Raw genomic sequence first — 18,287 nt, 5'->3', positions numbered from 1 at the left:
TCTATATTGGATTGCCTGAGTGTGAATAAACTTTAAGCAAATTTTTATTTTTGGTGAACTATTACAAAACATAATATTAGTTGAGCAACAATATCAAAGTTGGAGCAATACGATTGTAGCTTTATGGCACCATATATATATGATTAGACGCATAATTTAAGATATATTTGTGACCATATGCTATCTGCTGCTTTGCAGAGTACAAAGAGCTATAATTGTGTTTCCAATTGCCTAAAATCTCTGCAAAATGCTTGACTTAAAAGAATGTTTGATTTGGCTGCCTCACGTCCTTCCGTATAAGCTTAAATTTCACATGTCGGGTTCGTGGCTGATGCAAATCTGATGCATGCAGAGGGATAAAACCAACCAATGAATTGACATTCGAGATTCATGATATGGTAATACACAGGAGACCAGTGGCTGTTACTAAGCCAGTCTGCCAAATCTGAACCAAAAGAAGTGCCGCTTCGGTTTAATCGGCCTCATTCATTTTCAGTGGATGTCTCAATAAAGCACTAATGCTCAAAGTGTGGCTTGTGAATTGACATTCGAGATTCATGATATGGTAATACACAGGAGACCTGTGGCTGTTACTAAGCCAGTCTGCCAAATCTGAACCAAAAGAAGTGCCGCTTCGGTTTAATCGGCCTCATTCATTTTCAGTGGATGTCTCAATAAAGCACTAATGCTCAAAGTGTGGCTTATGGGAAAAGCTTGTATAGGAAAAAGGAGCTATTCTTTTCATTGCCCTTGACAAGAGAACAATAGAGGGGGTATTGTGGATTGGTCAGGTTGTGTACCAGGTGGTGTCTGTGGCAGGTAAATTGGGTGAAGCATGGGACTTTTGTCTGCATCTGGCTCTCTGTCTGGACTCCCACGGTACCCCCCTACAGCAGTGACCGGATTCAACCTATTAGAATGCAGCTCTCATTCACTGCCTCAGCTCACTGGTGGAGAGAGGGGGCTATGGAAGAGAGATGAATGATTTTAGCTGGGAGAATCACAATATGTTTTTATATACTTATTTATTTTAAATTTATTTATAATGCTTTATATTATTTGTATTAAAATATTAATAAATATAATATATTATAAATTATTTTTATTTTTAAATTATATATTATATATATAATAAAATATTATTTAATATTTTACACAATATTTACAAAATTAATAGGATTTTTTAACTGTGGGTGTATAATTTAAAAAAAGTGCATTATTCATTGTAAAATGGCCACTTCTGTAATTAGGCCTATCAGGACAGGCTGATGCTGATATCTAAACAGCAGGCCAATATAATGCTCAATTTAAATTAAAATAATGAATAAAAATGTTTTATTTAAAATGAATTGTTTTATAATATATGCATTAAATAACATTTATTAATAAAATAAGATGTATTACTTTACACAATAGTTACAAAAATTAAGAGAAATTCTCCTCTGAAATAAAATTTAAAAAGTGCATTACTTATTGTAAAATGACCACTTCTATTAACTGGCCAGTCAGGACAGACTGATGCTGATATCTAAAGAGCAATATAATGCAGAAATTATATAAAATATTTTGAATTAAAAAACTTTAACGCTATATTTATTGTTTCATACTCAGAATATTAGTTAAATATTTTACACAAAAGGTTATTTTATGTTTTATAATATGAGTATTAAATTATATTTTTTAATAATATATCTAATATTTTACATAGCATTTGCAAAATTCACAAGACATTTTTTTTTTATTAATTTATTTATTGTCATTTAATAATTATAAAAAAACATCCAATAATCAGCCAATCAGGCACAGGGCAATGCCGTTAAATGCTTAAAATGTCCAAATGTCTTCAGATTAATCGGCCTGAGTGAAATACATTTTATACATTTATACTCAAATGCCATCATATCCAACTAAAACAGCAAAGACAATTTTGACCTGTTAAAATCTCTTGTAGTATGTCCTGTGTATAAAAGTCTCAGTATGTTTCATTGAAAAAACAAGCAAGAGAATAAAGTTATTCACCTTTTATTCCTTTATTGAACAAAGTCTGGTCAAAGGCATTTTGAAAGTAATAAAAGGGTGTATTTATTTTGTATTCGGTGTGTGAGAGAAAAGCAGAGCGAGAGAAAGAGACAGAGTTTCAACAGTTTTATAATGCATCTAATAGAGTGTGTCTGGTTGTACTTGGCAGTCGCTGTGGCAGCCCAGAAACTCATTGACCTCTCAGCTCATCGGTGCGGAGATGTGCTAAGTCTGAGGAGCTTTGCTTAAACACCACCGGTTGCCTGCAAATGAAACACACAGCACTGTTTCAGCAACAATCGCACATATACATCATTTAAAATGGCTCAATCTGTGGTACTTCAATTCGAGCCGAAACCACACATTTAACATCTTATTAGAGGGTTTTAGTTGACCTGTTAAAATCTCTTGTAGTATGTCCTGTGTATAAAAGTCTCAGTATGTTTCATTGAAAAAACAAGCAAGAGAATAAAGTTATTCACCTTTTATTCCTTTATTGAACAAAGTCTGGTCAAAGGCATTTTGAAAGTAATAAAAGGGTGTATTTATTTTGTATTCGGTGTGTGAGAGAAAAGCAGAGCGAGAGAAAGAGACAGAGTTTCAACAGTTTTATAATGCATCTAATAGAGTGTGTCTGGTTGTACTTGGCAGTCGCTGTGGCAGCCCAGAAACTCATTGACCTCTCAGCTCATCGGTGCGGAGATGTGCTAAGTCTGAGGAGCTTTGCTTAAACACCGCCGGTTGCCTGCAAATGAAACACACAGCACTGTTTCAGCAACAATCGCACATATACATCATTTAAAATGGCTCAATCTGTGGTACTTCAATTTGAGCCGAAACCACACATTTAACATCTTATTAGAGGGTTTTAGAGATTGGCGCTCGACTCATCCGCGGTAAACCTACATATTGGCCATAAATAACAGCTACATTTCCATATAAGGGACAATATGCAGTTTTTTGCAAACAGAAAATGACGTAAACATTCCATGAAAATACCCCTACAATTACAGTGAATTTAAAACTCAGTATATGAGACGCAGTGAGGTTTTCCTGCATTGATGGATTATTTAGCCAGCTTCAAGAAAACATGTCAGCAAAATGTGACCTGGTGGCTGAGAAACAAAGTCTTAATCATAGCATATCATATTTTTCAAATCAAATAGTGTCCGTGCACACCGTGTCTGCTCAGTACCTCACGGTGGGCTGGCCAACATGAGGATAGGGATGTAACGATTCACTCAACTCACGATTCGATTCGCAATTGTGGTTTCAGGGTTCGAGTGGCGGTTTTGTTTTTTTTTTACAAAATGAGATATAAGACCAATTATAAATTAAATGTGTCCTTTTATTATTGCTTGGACAAAATGCTGCATGTTTAATAATATACTAATATAGCACTTGGATATTATTGCTCTCTTGTTGGTTTTGATTGCTTCTATTGTCCTCATTTGTAAGTCACTTTGGATAAAAGCGTCTGCTAAATGACCAAATTTAAATATAATGTAAATGTAAATAACTAAACTAAATTGAAATTTTAAAACAAACCCCAAATCAAATAAATAAGTAACACAAATAAAATAAATCTCTTCATATAAACAAACTAAGGCTTTGTCTGTGCTCTCTCCATTTAAAATTAGAGGCAACCACTGCATTTGAATCATGATACAAACAAAGATGCTGCATAAATGCAACATGAGCAGTTTTGAATCTAAATTACATTGTACAATTTCGAAATTTGAAACAAAAACAGAAAGGTTTGACTTCAGTTTTGTGAAACTACATAAAAAATATCTGAAACAGAAACAGCAGACGAGCTGAATGAGACGCAGATTCACTCTCTGCCAGCAGGTGGCGCTTAAAGCGTTTCCTTGGTTTCCGCTAAAAACAAAGTAGCACTGCACTTATGAACTTTAATATGCATTATACAGAGGCAAGATGAAAAGAAAAAATACCATCTAAACTTTTCTAAAGACAGTAAGTTCCCCTCAGACATACATTCATATAAACTCCTACCCCTAAATTAATCGCGATTTGTTTAGCATCTCAACCGATTTGAATCGTCACATATTTTAATTGATTTTCAACCGGCTTGCGGTTAATCGTTACATCCCTAGTTGCCACCTTTGGGAGACAGACTGCTGAGAGAAAGTGACCTTGGTGGTGCCGATACAAATACTGCCACAGTGTACCTCATTGTTGGTTGCCAAATGAAATAGGGTACACAGGGATTGGGTTGTCATGGCAACACCTACAAAGCAAAGTAGAGGGCACCAAGGAGATGGAACAGAGTTGAAGAGGGACAATGGGAGATTTGGAGCCAGAATTTCATTTGCATCAGTTACAGACTAGATCTAAATGGCGACACTAAAGTGAATCTCACAGGCGCTAATGGCTGTCTGACAGCGCATGGTTAAAATTAGGCAAAAAAGATCATAAAATATTGATTTGACTTGCAACAGCACATTTTCAAGGCATTATTACAGTTGTGCAAGAAATTGAAATGTGAAAATGAAATGAAAATGTTATCATTTATATGCGGCGTATTGAAATGGAGGGTGAAAGCAATGGCGGCAGTGCTCTCAAAGATGGAGTGTGTTTTCAGGTGACTGTCTGGATGCCTGCCGCAGTGTCTGAAAAACCCAGACATCATCCAACTCTGATCAGAGTGTGTGCTTGCAAATATGTGCATATGTGTGTGTGTGGTGTGATAGAATAGAAGAGAAAAAGGCAGATAGAAAAGAGCTGCTACCAAAGCAGCTGTTGTGTCCTTATTTGACTCTCATTTAGTAAATGGAGACAATAGCTTCGACCTTAGGAAGCGTTCTTGCAAAATCTGTCAAGAAATTCACTTTGAGGCCTTCCTTGACCTCAATGGGAGTACATATTTAATGCATCACTTAAATTTGGTAGAAATCGTGCCAGCTCTGCACTATAGAAATTACCCGCAATTCATGACTCATACTGTTACTGCTCTTGGTGGTAAATCACTGTGGAAGTCCACAATCAAGATCTTTTATTCAATTTATAATTCCAAATAAATCAAATTGTGATTTCCCAAGAAAAAGGTTCAACAAGCCTCATGATTTACTGCCAATTTCTTCCACAATTTAATTTGTAATTTTCACAGTACATAGAAAAGAGCCTACTCCACAGTTTCATAAATCACTCACCATCTCATTACCAATATCCAGCAAGCTGTAAACCATCAAGTTGGATGTTTCCCACTTTGAAACCCTTACTAGACCTCTGAATAGAATCCCTAAGGTACACAACTCCAAAGTTAAGCCCTCTTTTCCAATGTCTTATTTGACTGACACACAGTGGCTGGTTTTTAGTGGGCATGCTCTGAGTCTAGTGGCTTTGGGCTTACTGTGCCATGCCTGACTATTTTGTATTCATGGTGGATGATCTCGCTACTGTTGCTGGGGGCTCTGTGGAGCAAGCACCTATTAGCTGGAAAACTGCCACGGTTTGGAGTGAAGTTTAATAAATATATAAAAGCTATACAGTACGTAATTAGATGGTTAGCGTCAGAGGACAATCAGTTTTGTTGAGGTTGCATTTTTTTAGATGCTCCTCTGTTCTTCTCTAACTCATTCTAGAGAGTCAGGGATTTAAACATTTTTTTTACAAAAATGGAGCAAGAGTCGATCAAAATGATGTAATCAAATACAATGCTTACTATATATATATATCTTTTTATGTCTTATTAACAGCAAAACCTTACTCACCCAGTGGCTTCATAATTACATGTCCACAATAAATGTGGGCTAATGCAAATGGAAAACCAGGTACTGGAATAGAGAATTATTAATATGAATTCAATATGAAGCAAGCGGGCAAGCATACCGAATGCCATTTGAGCTGTCTGCAGAATTATGCTATTAATCCATAAATGGTTTGAGGACTCACTTACAGCTGTCATAAACCCAGCAATGACATATTGAAAGCAAAGCAATTATCCTCAGAACTGGAGTCTGATTGGAAACTCTATAGACGAGTAAAATATTTGAGTGACGGTAAATCCCGCCTGCTCCTTAGATAAAAAATACATTCCTAATCCTCCTTCATTGTTCACAGACATCACCTGGACAGTAATGGAATATACTGACCTTTTCCACCTTTTATTTCCATTGAACATCTTGCCTCCATGATAATTCCATAAAGGAGCCAATCTGCTTTTAATTAATCTGCCAGAGAACTTCTTCGAAAATTATTGAAAACAGAATTTGCCCTCCCTACACTCTCGACAATCTCTGTCTCTGCCAATATACTGTAATAGTAACCATATGCCCAGCAGGAAGCAAACCAAATGCATTACCTACATATTAAATTCCCAGTAAATTCTCCTTTTGATACACCTTTTAATGCATTAGCTGTGCTTGTGAAAGAGCCACAAAATACATCTTGTTTTACCGAAACTACATATAAGGAACATGTACATTTGGCTGCATTTAATTCGACATTTACTATAGTATAGTAATAAATTTATGCTCTCATCTGAGCACTTTTTAGATGGAAAACCACCTAATCAGACACCTTAGCTGCCAGATGTGTGGTATTTCCCAATTTACAAACCGGTTGTGACTCAAAATGATTAAAGTGTGAGAAATGTTACGTCAAGTTACAGAAATTGCCTGTGGGCTATTCACACTTGTCATTTCCAAACACTAGGTTAATGTAATCCCAGGCTCACTTGTTTTATGTTTCAGACTGTTCCTACTTTATTCTTGGTTAGTTGTTCATATTTTTAAGATTTCACAAAGTATATTTGGAAACTAAAGGTTACCATTCAAATTTGCAAAATCAAAACAATAATTTGTGACAAAGGCAGTACGTGAACCTGTGGAACCTGGAACCTATGTTCATCTGTGGAAATGCATTTAGTCATTAGGAAATGCCACATAAAACGTTATGAAACCTTTTAAAATTATATAAACTATAAGAATATACAATCATTTGTAGTACAACAGTATACTTTTTTTCCCCTCAGATGCTAAAACAACACAGTGTGTGAAAGTTTCTGTGACTCTTTAAAGCTCATGAATATTTAATGAGGTAAGCAGTGCAGCAATTTATGATTGGTTGTGTGATGATAAATAAATCTCAATACATTTTTAGCACTGCATTGTTTTACATAGTATACTTTTTTGGCACAACAATTAGAGGGTTAGCATCACAAAATCCTTGGTTAACCCTGCTCTAACCCAGGGTTAACAGCCGTGCAAACTCTCTTTTAAAAATAGAAGTGTGAAACACTTCACCCAGGGTTAAAAGTGGCATTAACCTGGGATTTAAAAGCTCACCCAGGGTTAAGCGCAGAATGAAAAGCCCATATATATATATAACACAATATGATTAGTATGTGCTAAGTAGACAAACAGACTGTTGCACAAGCTCATCTGACTTTGTGAGAGAGGATTTTTTGGAGCGGTGCTAAAGCCCTCCACCTGTCTCCCAAGCTCCTGACCCGTGATTTTGAAGGAAGAACTCACGAGTTAGGGTCTCAGGGAACAAGAGAAGGGCAGCCATAACCAGCTAAGCCTATCTCTTTTCTTTCATCAGAGCTGAACTCAGTAGCTCATACACTGCCAAAAGTTTGTGTCTGGCTGCATCATGTCTGCTTTGTGTCCTACAGCATCACTGTGAAAAGACATTTGGAGGGAAATTTTCCCTGCCATTATTAATCGCACAAGCCGGAAAATGTCACAAGTAAAATACAAAGACGTTTGCGCAAATATGCACGTGATGGAAGGCAAAATAACAATAGGATGATGGGACAGAAAAGAAGAATGGAACAATGACAACTTGTGAGACTTGTTTCCTCTTTGTCGGATTGGACTTTCGATAGACAAATGCCCTCTGCTCTGCAGTCTTTGTGTGTGGAGAGGAAACACATCCCCTCCCCACCTCCATCTCAGAGCCAGACGGTCAGTCCTTCCTCTTTGTTGTCTTCTCTAAGTCATGACAGACTTGCAATCCCACAGACAGCCAGCAGAGACTCAAGGTGCCCTGTGTCCACTTCACAGGTAGGACAAAACGACCTTGCATTGCAGTTAGATACATCAGAAAATAGCTTTAGGCACAGAAAAGACGCGAAAGTCTGCGATACTTTCAAATAGGCTGCATCGGACACTCAAACCCGATTGCGATTATGGTGCATGCAGCAAACTGCCTCAAGACAAAGCTGTCAATCGGTTATTTGGAGGCACGACTAGTTGGCAACTACATACAGATGTGGCAAACATCCGAACAGCGAAACCCCCCCCCCTCTTTTCCCTCTGCCGCCACTATTCCGTACGCTTAATGAAATCTCTCCCATCTGTGGTGGCAATTCAGTCGCTCACCCTGCCAAAACATGAGTGATGTTATTCCCCTCACCTCTCCCGGCTCCTCCCCCAGTCCCCCCCCCAACACACACACACCTCTGGCCCCTGTCCTCCCCCGAGGCGGACGAAGGGGGGAGCGGATCGAGGTGATGCTCCTGGGAACGAGTAGATTATTATCAGCGTTCACAATTTACCTCTGGCTTTCCAAACAAACGAGACGCCATCGTTGCCACCATCCATCTCTGAAGAGGAGAAAAAAAATCAGATTTGGAGGTGAAGAAGAGAGTAGCCGGGTGCTGAATCAGACGCAGACTGGTCTTAGGAGGGGGGCGGGGGCTGACTGGAAGGCGCAGGTTATTCCCGCCCCGGCGTTCGCTGCCATTGGCTTGTGGGAGACATCCATCACTCTGTCCCGCAGTGGCAGGAGGCTGCGGCCCCCCCTCCCGGCCCCCCCCCCAGCCCCCCCCCCCCACACACACACACCTCTGGCCCCTGTCCTCCCCCGAGGCGGACGAAGGGGGGAGCGGATCGAGGTGATGCTCCTGGGAACGAGTAGATTATTATCAGCGTTCACAATTTACCTCTGGCTTTCCAAACAAACGAGACGCCATCGTTGCCACCATCCATCTCTGAAGAGGAGAAAAAAAATCAGATTTGGAGGTGAAGAAGAGAGTAGCCGGGTGCTGAATCAGACGCAGACTGGTCTTAGGAGGGGGGCGGGGGCTGACTGGAAGGCGCAGGTTATTCCCGCCCCGGCGTTCGCTGCCATTGGCTTGTGGGAGACATCCATCACTCTGTCCCGCAGTGGCAGGAGGCTGCGGCGCATGAGTGAGGCGACCACTTCTCTTCAGGCACAAGGCAAATGGCCGGTGGCAGAAAAGTGAAGCTGAAGATCCAAGGAAAGACCTCACAAACTCGATATCTTCCTGACAGTCATCAACCCCGTCCCAGCTCAGGGGATGCTAACCTTAATTGACTAAGGAGAGCAATAAACCGTTCGCACAAACTATTCTGCGGTTGGTCTGGGTCAATCGCTGACATATTCTTTGAGAAATAAACTATTAAGCAATAATTTACACCACTGCTGATAACATGTTATGGATAAGTCTATGCCTAATTCATCATTAAGTCTAACATTATAGTGCGAACATTGAGAATGGCAGAGAGGGTGCATGTAACGATATAATGACTTGCAAAACAGCATATCCTGTGGTTCAGTTCATTCCCCATTTCATTAACACTCCTGCCCTATGCAGGCATCCTCAGAGGAGCGCAGCGCTCTGAATGTCAGTATATAATCTCCACTGCACCACAAGGAACACAGCCATTTCTACAGCAACACATAATTCAAGTCCAAGTCCGCATAGACTGCAGACACTGGAGACTCTACAGGGCCGAGGGACTTTTAAAGCAAATTAAATCAATGCGGGCCCTAAACTAGTGCCTGTAATCAATCAACTCTATTACAGCCTTTGCCTCAGTGTCTGGATGCTGCTGACCCCCACTTTCACCTTTGGACATTAAGGATGCAGTGAATACATTTCCAGCTTCACAAAGCTTGTTAGTTGTGCAGTTGAGTGTTATGGTTCTGCTGTGGCCCTACAAAACCATAAAATTAATGTGCTCTTTAAACACTATATCGGGATTGTGCAATATTCAGAATTAAAGAACTGTCTCTCTTTCAATTCATAAGTATATCTCTCTATATATATATTAAAAGTTAGTCATATGAATTTATATATATATATATATATATATATATTTCATTTAATTCAAATTCTAATTGCAATTCTGTACCCTGTTTGCTACCTAAATAAAAATGTAAAAGGCATTCTCAATTCAAATCAAAATAGTGCACAATCCTGGACTCTACTAAGATTTCTTCTCTGCTCTGCTAAAAATATCTTCAAGAACATAAAATCTGTCTAGTAAAATTTCTCTGAGTTAAGATTGACTTTACTGGCTGACAGTGTAGAGTGTGCAAACATTAATAACTATCATGTCTTGTCACACCAAATGACAGCCTACTCTATCGATGATGCCCATGCCCCTTGCGCTCAATGCTATTGATTTCTCTTAGGGGTCAAAGGGCGAGCCGGCATTGATCCATGAGACTCTGACAGCACCAAAAGGACCAGCTCCAGACAAATCAATGACACCTCAGCGCACCACATATACATTATGGTTATTTACTGGACATGAAGCAAAAGCAAGCTTTATCACTTGTCTGTCAGGTACGGCAGAGCTAAGCAAAATTCATATTAGAGCTTCAGAGAAAAATCCGTTGGGATTAACAGACGTCCACTTAGACTTATGCTCTCCTATACTCACATAATAACCTCTCCCTTCTAAGTATGACCTGAACCATTTAATTACCATGCCAGAAAGCCCAACCAAGGCTTTGATGAACAGATGAGTAAAAACATCCCCCCCATGGAAACTTGCTGGGTTGCCATTGAAATTATGAGTGTTTTTTAGACAAATGGACTGAGATGTAGACAAATACAGAATCAATTCTGTTCACCATGTAGTCGAAATATGAGTCTCATTCTAGTGCAGCATTCACCAAAGATGGATGCATGAAATGAACTGTGAAAAAGAAGACATCAAGGAAGCTAACAATAGGTTTCGGTTTTGAAAGTATTTGTAAGAGATAAAACATTCCATTTCAGAATATTTGATCAATTTTAGCTGTGATTGAAATGATTGGCTGCAGCTTTGCTTCTGACAGACATAATCCTCAATGACTGGCAAGGTTATGCAGGAAACTTTAATTCCATTCAATACTAGTGAAAGTCCATATCTCAGACACACACTCAAATGATTAAAATACTCATTCCAGATAAAAATGCATTACATCACAGTACTTCATTTATCTTAAGATATTTATAAAAGCAGAGTAAGTCTCAAAGTTTTCTTTTAGTTTAGTTTTGGTAACTGTATGCTGATCGGTGGCTTGTGAGATCCAAGGAAAGCTAGAAGGTTGTACAGTTAACTCCCAGGGCAAAATTCTAAACCATACAACCTACTACCTCAACCTGAATGCACACAGTCTCGGTTGCTTTCATCCTTTTAGAAGAAGTTTACATAAACGTCAGTCGATAATAAATTACAAAAGACAAGTCTGAGCAACTTCGATGCATGGCAAGCAAGGAAAAGAGTGCAATATACACAAAAAAGGCCTTACATGTTGGACGATTTTCTACCACAGAGACAGAGACCCATAGAAACGAGCTTGTGCCATTAAACTCATCACAAGATCGGATCTACGGGTTAATGACAAGTGGCTGCTCATTTAATCATGGACTTGGAAAAAGACTCAAGTGATTGTCCTACACTATTTAAAGACATAAAGATTTATGTTAATATCCAGCACATCAATGTATGACCTCCACAAAGATCTCCATTGTAAGCAAATTTGTCCTTTAATTTAGGCCTTCAATGTAAACATGCAGCACAATGCAGTGTAATGCAGAGAAATATACAAACTACTCTTTTGTGATGTAGGCAAAGGTCTGAGTCACTACGAGAAAAGATCTTTCAGTTTTCCTACACAAACTAAAATTGCTACATATAATATAGAAATACGTAAAATTTCAAAGATATTATATATATATATATATATATATATACTGTATATATATATAAAATTGCAGTAAGGATTCATTGATATTAAAATGCCCAATAAAGAAAAGCACATAATTATTTTGATGTTTTGGCAAAATAACAGCTATATTGATGACATTTAAATTTTGTTACATTTTGAGGACATTTATTTTGTGTAAAATAAATAAAATGCACAACAATAAAATCAATAGTTTTAAATGTTTAGCACCACAACATTATAACAGAAACAGATTTTAAAAAATTAAGATTATGTTTAATAATTTGACTCGTGTTATTAAGAATTAACTCCAATATCAGCTTATTACATATCCAAAAGAAAATAATAATAAAACAATAACTAGTATTGATAACCATTATGTTACCTATCGTGCATTCCTAACTTGTACAAACTGATGAAAATAAAATCCACCCACAACCCTGTAACTGTAAAGCAGTTATGATGGTTGGGGTTGGGGAGTTTGTTTGATGCAAGAGCTCAACTTTGTTCAAAGAAATGGCTTCACTGAAGAAAAAGTAGGTAGCTCAACAGATCATGTTTCCTCACTAAAATCTTTGACAAGTTCAATGATTGATAACACAGAACTCTTGCCTAGTCCAAAACCTCAACAGCCTTTCCCACTCATGAGTCACTGTGGTAATGTTGCTTTTTCAAAAATTATGCCAGAAATTCAAATACCGGCACACCCTGGGCTGTCAAACTCAGTTCTGTTAGGAAAATAGTGGATCTCTCTTGCTAAGCTGAGAGCAAAGCTGCATCTTAGCATTAATTTTAGTAACCCTAACTAAACCACAGTTAGCTACTAATCCTAAACATCAAACACCATTGTAATGACAGTCTAAAGACTCACTAAGTACAGTATCAGTTTCATTACCTCTTGACCTCTCGCTTGACTGACAGCTTTTGTAGAGCCAACATTGTATGGGCTCACAGTGAGAAATTTACAACCACCATCTGAGCTCTTTACTGTTTTCCATAACAAAGCATGATGAACTGAAAACATCTTCCACTGAAACGGCCATGTAAGGTCAAACATGGCTCTTTGATTTTGTGGTCAGCTTCCAAGTTTAACCTTGCCCATAAGCTGGTTCACATTAGCAGTAAATTTAAATGGAGCATAGTGAATAGGAACCAAGCTATGAGGCTTTGCAAATAAAGAATATGGACATGTCAGAATACACTGGTCATAAAATAACATTTCATGCTCCCCACACCAAAGAAAAACTTAGGTTTTCATTAATAGTCAACATGAATATACACACACACACACACACACACACACACATATATATATATATATATATATATATATATATATATATATATATATATATACAGAATACAAGGAGATCTGTTTGCCCTTTAAAAGTGAGGATGCTTTGATAATTCTCCTGTGAGAGTAGTATTTTACAGTTTTGGCAGTTAAAAGGACAGTTCACTCAAACACATATCATCATTTACTAATCCTGATGCCATTCTACACTATATGAGTTTATTTTTTCTTGAGAACACAAATACAGTGAAAGTGAGTGGTGAACAGGGCCTGTCAAGCTTCAAAAAGGACAATATGTTCTATAAAAGTACCATTTTTAGTTTTGTGTGAGGAACACTAGCATTCATACAAGTATGACAAAATATATACCTTGAAAACAATGCAAGTTGCTTTAGATAAAAGTCAAATGCAAAAATGTTAATACACTAAAAAAAAAAAATGGTGTAGGATTTATTAAACAATTTTCACTCTGAAATTGCTAGTAAAGTTTACAAATAATTACAAAGAAATTGCAAGTAATTGAATTAAACATATTTTGAAGTAAGTTGTAAAACATATTACAATAATCTTTGTAATTTCCAAAAATAATTTTTACAGTGTAGAACAAATGACAATTTAAGTCATAATGAATGAATGAATGAATATGATTAATTTGTGGCCTTATCCTCACTCAAAGCTAACTTATGGCTTCGGAAGACTGGGAACACTTCTCAAGCTCAAAAAATGGCGAAAAGCACCATAAAATGGGCCCATCATGGTCTTTTTTGTCATTTTTAGAGCTGGAAAGCCCCTGGTCACCATTTGCTTTGACCGTGAACATTTTGCTAAACAACTTGTGTGTGTGTGTGTGTGTGTGTGTGTGTGTGTCACACATGATACATTACACTTTGAATGACATGGAATTAAGGCAGAATTTCACAGTTGGGTAAACTAATCTTTCGAAATGTACTTGCATAAAAGTTTATTTCACCTCGCCAGTTCCATTCCTTGTAAACAAAGATTAGCCTAGAATATGACACATCCTAGTTCATTTATGAAGAATATTTCCATGTATCATAAACTCCATCCCTTAGCGGATTTGTACTTTCTGACATGTGAGAATGGAAACCTAGACTGATCGATTAGTTTTATAGAGAGCATTAACAAAAGTAATGAAAGCAAGGACAGATAGGGATTGCTGTGGCAGTTTATCTGAAAAAGCTAGATATTTTTGGCTACAGGCTGACTGTTTGTGCACACGTGAAGTGAACTCAATGGTGCCATTAGTCTTAAACAAGCAAATGTGAGCAGCAGCTGAGTGGGGCCCCTCACGTGCCATTTGGTTACAAGGCAGTGTTACATGTGTCGAGGAGTCACTCGGTTCATAGCAATTACTCAAACATATGACAGGACTCATGACTCACACTGCACCGCATCTTTTGAGTGAAAACAAGACTCGTCTGAATCTTATTAAAGTCATGGAGAAAACTCTGACAGATCCACCACACTTCTCACTGCAACTCTTCAGACCTGACCTAAAAAGGTTTACAAAGAGAACCCTTGCCACAGTGTGATTTAATTCTCCAGCTGTTTGGAGAAAAAAGCAGGAAATGGCCTCTTCTTTCAATTATTTAATTAAAGCTCCTTTGCATTAATAAAGTTATTTATGATCCATAGTTGTCAATATCTAGCTAGTATTTCACCAGCAATGTGTATTTAACCTTCAGCTTTCTCATCAAACTTGTTTTATTGAATACACCTTTTTGCCAACTTGTAAATAATTCATCAAAAGGTGAAGATCAACTAATAAATTGAATCATTATAAAAATACATTCGGCCAAAAAGTGATGACAAACACAGGTCCTATGCCAGTTTGAAATTTAGCCAACCACATTGTGCCAGCCCACTCTAAAAAAATTGAAGTTTGGTTATGGGCAGTGCTTCTTTGTAATAATTCCTAGGCAATTTTAACAGCGTAATGCACCTGTGTGTGGTTGTCCAAGGAGGAAGTTGTGGCCCGCGGCACGTAAAGACCACTGACAAATTGTGCACTTCTCCAGATGTAGAGATGTCAAAGAGCAAATCCCTTTCTTGCTTGATAAGTAGTCAAATCTTAACCCAGACTCGATGTACAGCAACAGGAAGTAAATAACCATGACATGCTTTTAGGGTTGGACACCTAAACATACCAGAACCAAACTCAGCCTGCTTCTTTGCAGGGAATCAAAAACCAGAGTAGTTTGACTCCTGAACAAATGACTCTTTTGAGCCAGTTCTTTCTCATGAATCGAACACATACAGCTCATAACTAACTGTGAGACTTAAATTAAGGTAGTTCCTGACTGTTGTTTACAGTATATCTCAATGTGTAGTTGAAAAAGACTGTGAAAAGTAATTAAAAGGAATAAATCACTGAAAACACCCTTTGCAAGAATTATTTTACATTTAGTTCATATATTTATATATTATAAATTATACATATTCCCACCCCTACATATATGTTGGCGATATTGTTGGCAATGAAACATATACTGTATATATATATATATATATATATATATATATATACAATGTGTAGTTGAAAAAGACTGTGAAAAGTAATTAAAAGGAATAAATCACTGAAAACACCCTTTGCAAGAATTATTTTACATTTAGTTCATATATTTATATATTATAAATTATACATATCCCCACCCCTACATATATGTTGGCGATATTGTTGGCAATGAAACATATACTGTATATATATATATATACAGTGGGTACGGAAAGTATTCAGACCCCCTTAAATTTTTCACTCTTTGTTATATTGCAGCCATTTGCTAAAATCATTTAAGTTAATTTTTTTTCCTCATTAATGTACACACAGCACCCTGAATACTTTCCGTACCCACTGTATATACACACACACACATACACACACATTGTACATATATATTTTTAAGTAAATCAATCAATATTTTTAGGTAAATCAATAACAATTAAATTTTTTTACAATATTTCAAGTGTAATTTATGAGATTTGTTGTATTTTGAATCCAATTTTTCTTTGTAAAAGGCAAAAAGTTGAGAATATTGGTTTCAAAGTTAAGGATTCATTAGTTTGAATATACATTGAACCAAAAACTATCATAACATCTTATTTGATAATTCAGTAAACTTTTTTTTTTATTTATTATTTCGCAGCGGAGGCAGGCATCTAACCTATCCTAATGTGTGTGTGCGCCATGAGTGTAGAATACGAAAACACTTTTTAATAAAACGTAAATTCATCCCACGCGATTTTTTGGCCAAGTCAAGTGTGTTCGTAGAGGTTTCCATGGGCCAATGCGAATAAATCTAGATTTAAATTAAAAAAGACACAACATCCAAAACAACTAGATGCAATGATACATATCTACACTACCAGTTAAAAAATGTTTGAACAGTAAGATTTTTTATGTTTTTTAAAGAATTATCTTCTGCTCACCAAAACATTTGATCCAAAGTACAGCAAAAGCAGTAATATTGTGAAATATTTTTACTATTTAAAATAACTGCTTTCTATTTGAATTTATTCCTGTGATCAAATAGAATCATTCAGATACATTTTCAGCATCATTACTCAATTCTTCAGAGTAACATGATCCTTCAGAAATCATTCTAATATGCTGATTTGCTGCTCAAGAAACATTTCTGATTATTATTATTATTATTATCAATATTTAAAATAGTTGAGTAAATTTTTTCAGGTTTCTTTGATGAATAGAAAGATCCAAAGATTAGCATTTATCTGAAATAAAAAGCTTTCGTAACATTATACCCTATACCATTTAAAAGCTTGGAGTCAGTAAAGTTATTTTATTTATTTATTTAAAGCATTTTTAGCAAGGATGCTTTAAATTGATCAAAAGTGATGATAAAGACATTTATAATGTTACAAAATATTTCTATTTCAGATAAATGCTGTTCTTATGAACTTTCTATTCATCAAAGAAACCTGAACAATTTCTACTCAGCTGTTTTCAACAACAATAATAATAAATGTTTTTTGAGCAGCAAATCAGCATATTAGAATGATTTCTGAAGGATCATGTGACACTGAAGACTGGAGTAATGATGCTAAAATTTCAGCTTTGAAATCACAAACATTTTAAAATATATTCAAATAGAAAACAGTTTTTTTTTAAATAGTAAAAATATTTCTCAATATTACTGCTTTTGCTGTATTTCGGATCAAATAAATGCAGGCTTGGTGAGCAGAAGAGACTTCTTTAAAAAACATTAAAGATCTTACTGTTCAAAAACTTTTGACTGGTAGTGTATATCATATATATTATATAATATATATATAATATAATCACATTACAGAATTTTAACTTGCATACTAAAACACTACTAAAACATATGCTAAAATACTAAAAAAACTGCATAACTGTACTAAAATTTTGTTTATTTTCCCCAAAAATGAGGATTATGTATTTCCTTTTGTCACTACTGAAACAATAATGACATGTTTCGGTCGTGACTGTTTCAGTAGTGACAATTTTATGGGATAACACCCAAAAAAACAAAGATGTCACTACTGAAACTCCACCTAATATTTCGGTAGTGACAATTTTAGATACTTTTGAACCTATCTCAAAGATTCTAATCAGCACATGGTTAGCTAGCACACTTCTGAACAGTAGTACACACATAAAAACTAAATGATATGGAATAACTCCCAAAAAAGTGTTTGGTAGTGACATTCCTTAGAGTTACACACAGATTGTTCAGACTTGATCTTAGTAAACATCTATGATTTGAATACTTAAATGCTTTTTAAATGTGTTTTTTGGTTGTGGGACAGCAGTTTGGACCAGTTTGGTAGAATGGCTCATGTATATACAGTATATATATATATACTGTATATATATATATATATATATATGTATACACATACATACATACGTGTATATATATGATGATTTTCAAAGTTGTAAATATAGCAAAGATTCGTATTGGAGTACAAGAAAATACTGTTTAAGTCGTTTTACTTCAAGGTTTCACCTTAAATTCAATGTGTTACTTGCTGTTTC

The 18,287-nt window shown here is 36.4% G+C and overlaps 1 pseudogene; it reads right to left on the bottom strand.

The window, feature by feature from the left end:
• Positions 1 to 2,532: 2,532 nt before the first annotated feature.
• LOC107589738 (arsenite methyltransferase-like) overlaps positions 2,533 to 18,287 on the bottom strand; it is a 49,055-nt pseudogene continuing 33,300 nt past the window's right edge.

This window comes from Sinocyclocheilus grahami, unplaced genomic scaffold (assembly GCF_001515645.1).
Source record: "Sinocyclocheilus grahami isolate Dianchi unplaced genomic scaffold, SAMN03320097.WGS_v1.1 scaffold119.1, whole genome shotgun sequence".
NCBI classification, from domain to species: domain Eukaryota; kingdom Metazoa; phylum Chordata; class Actinopteri; order Cypriniformes; family Cyprinidae; genus Sinocyclocheilus; species Sinocyclocheilus grahami.
The sequence above is the reverse complement of the archived record's forward strand: the minus strand, read 5'-3'. Positions and strand labels throughout refer to the sequence as shown.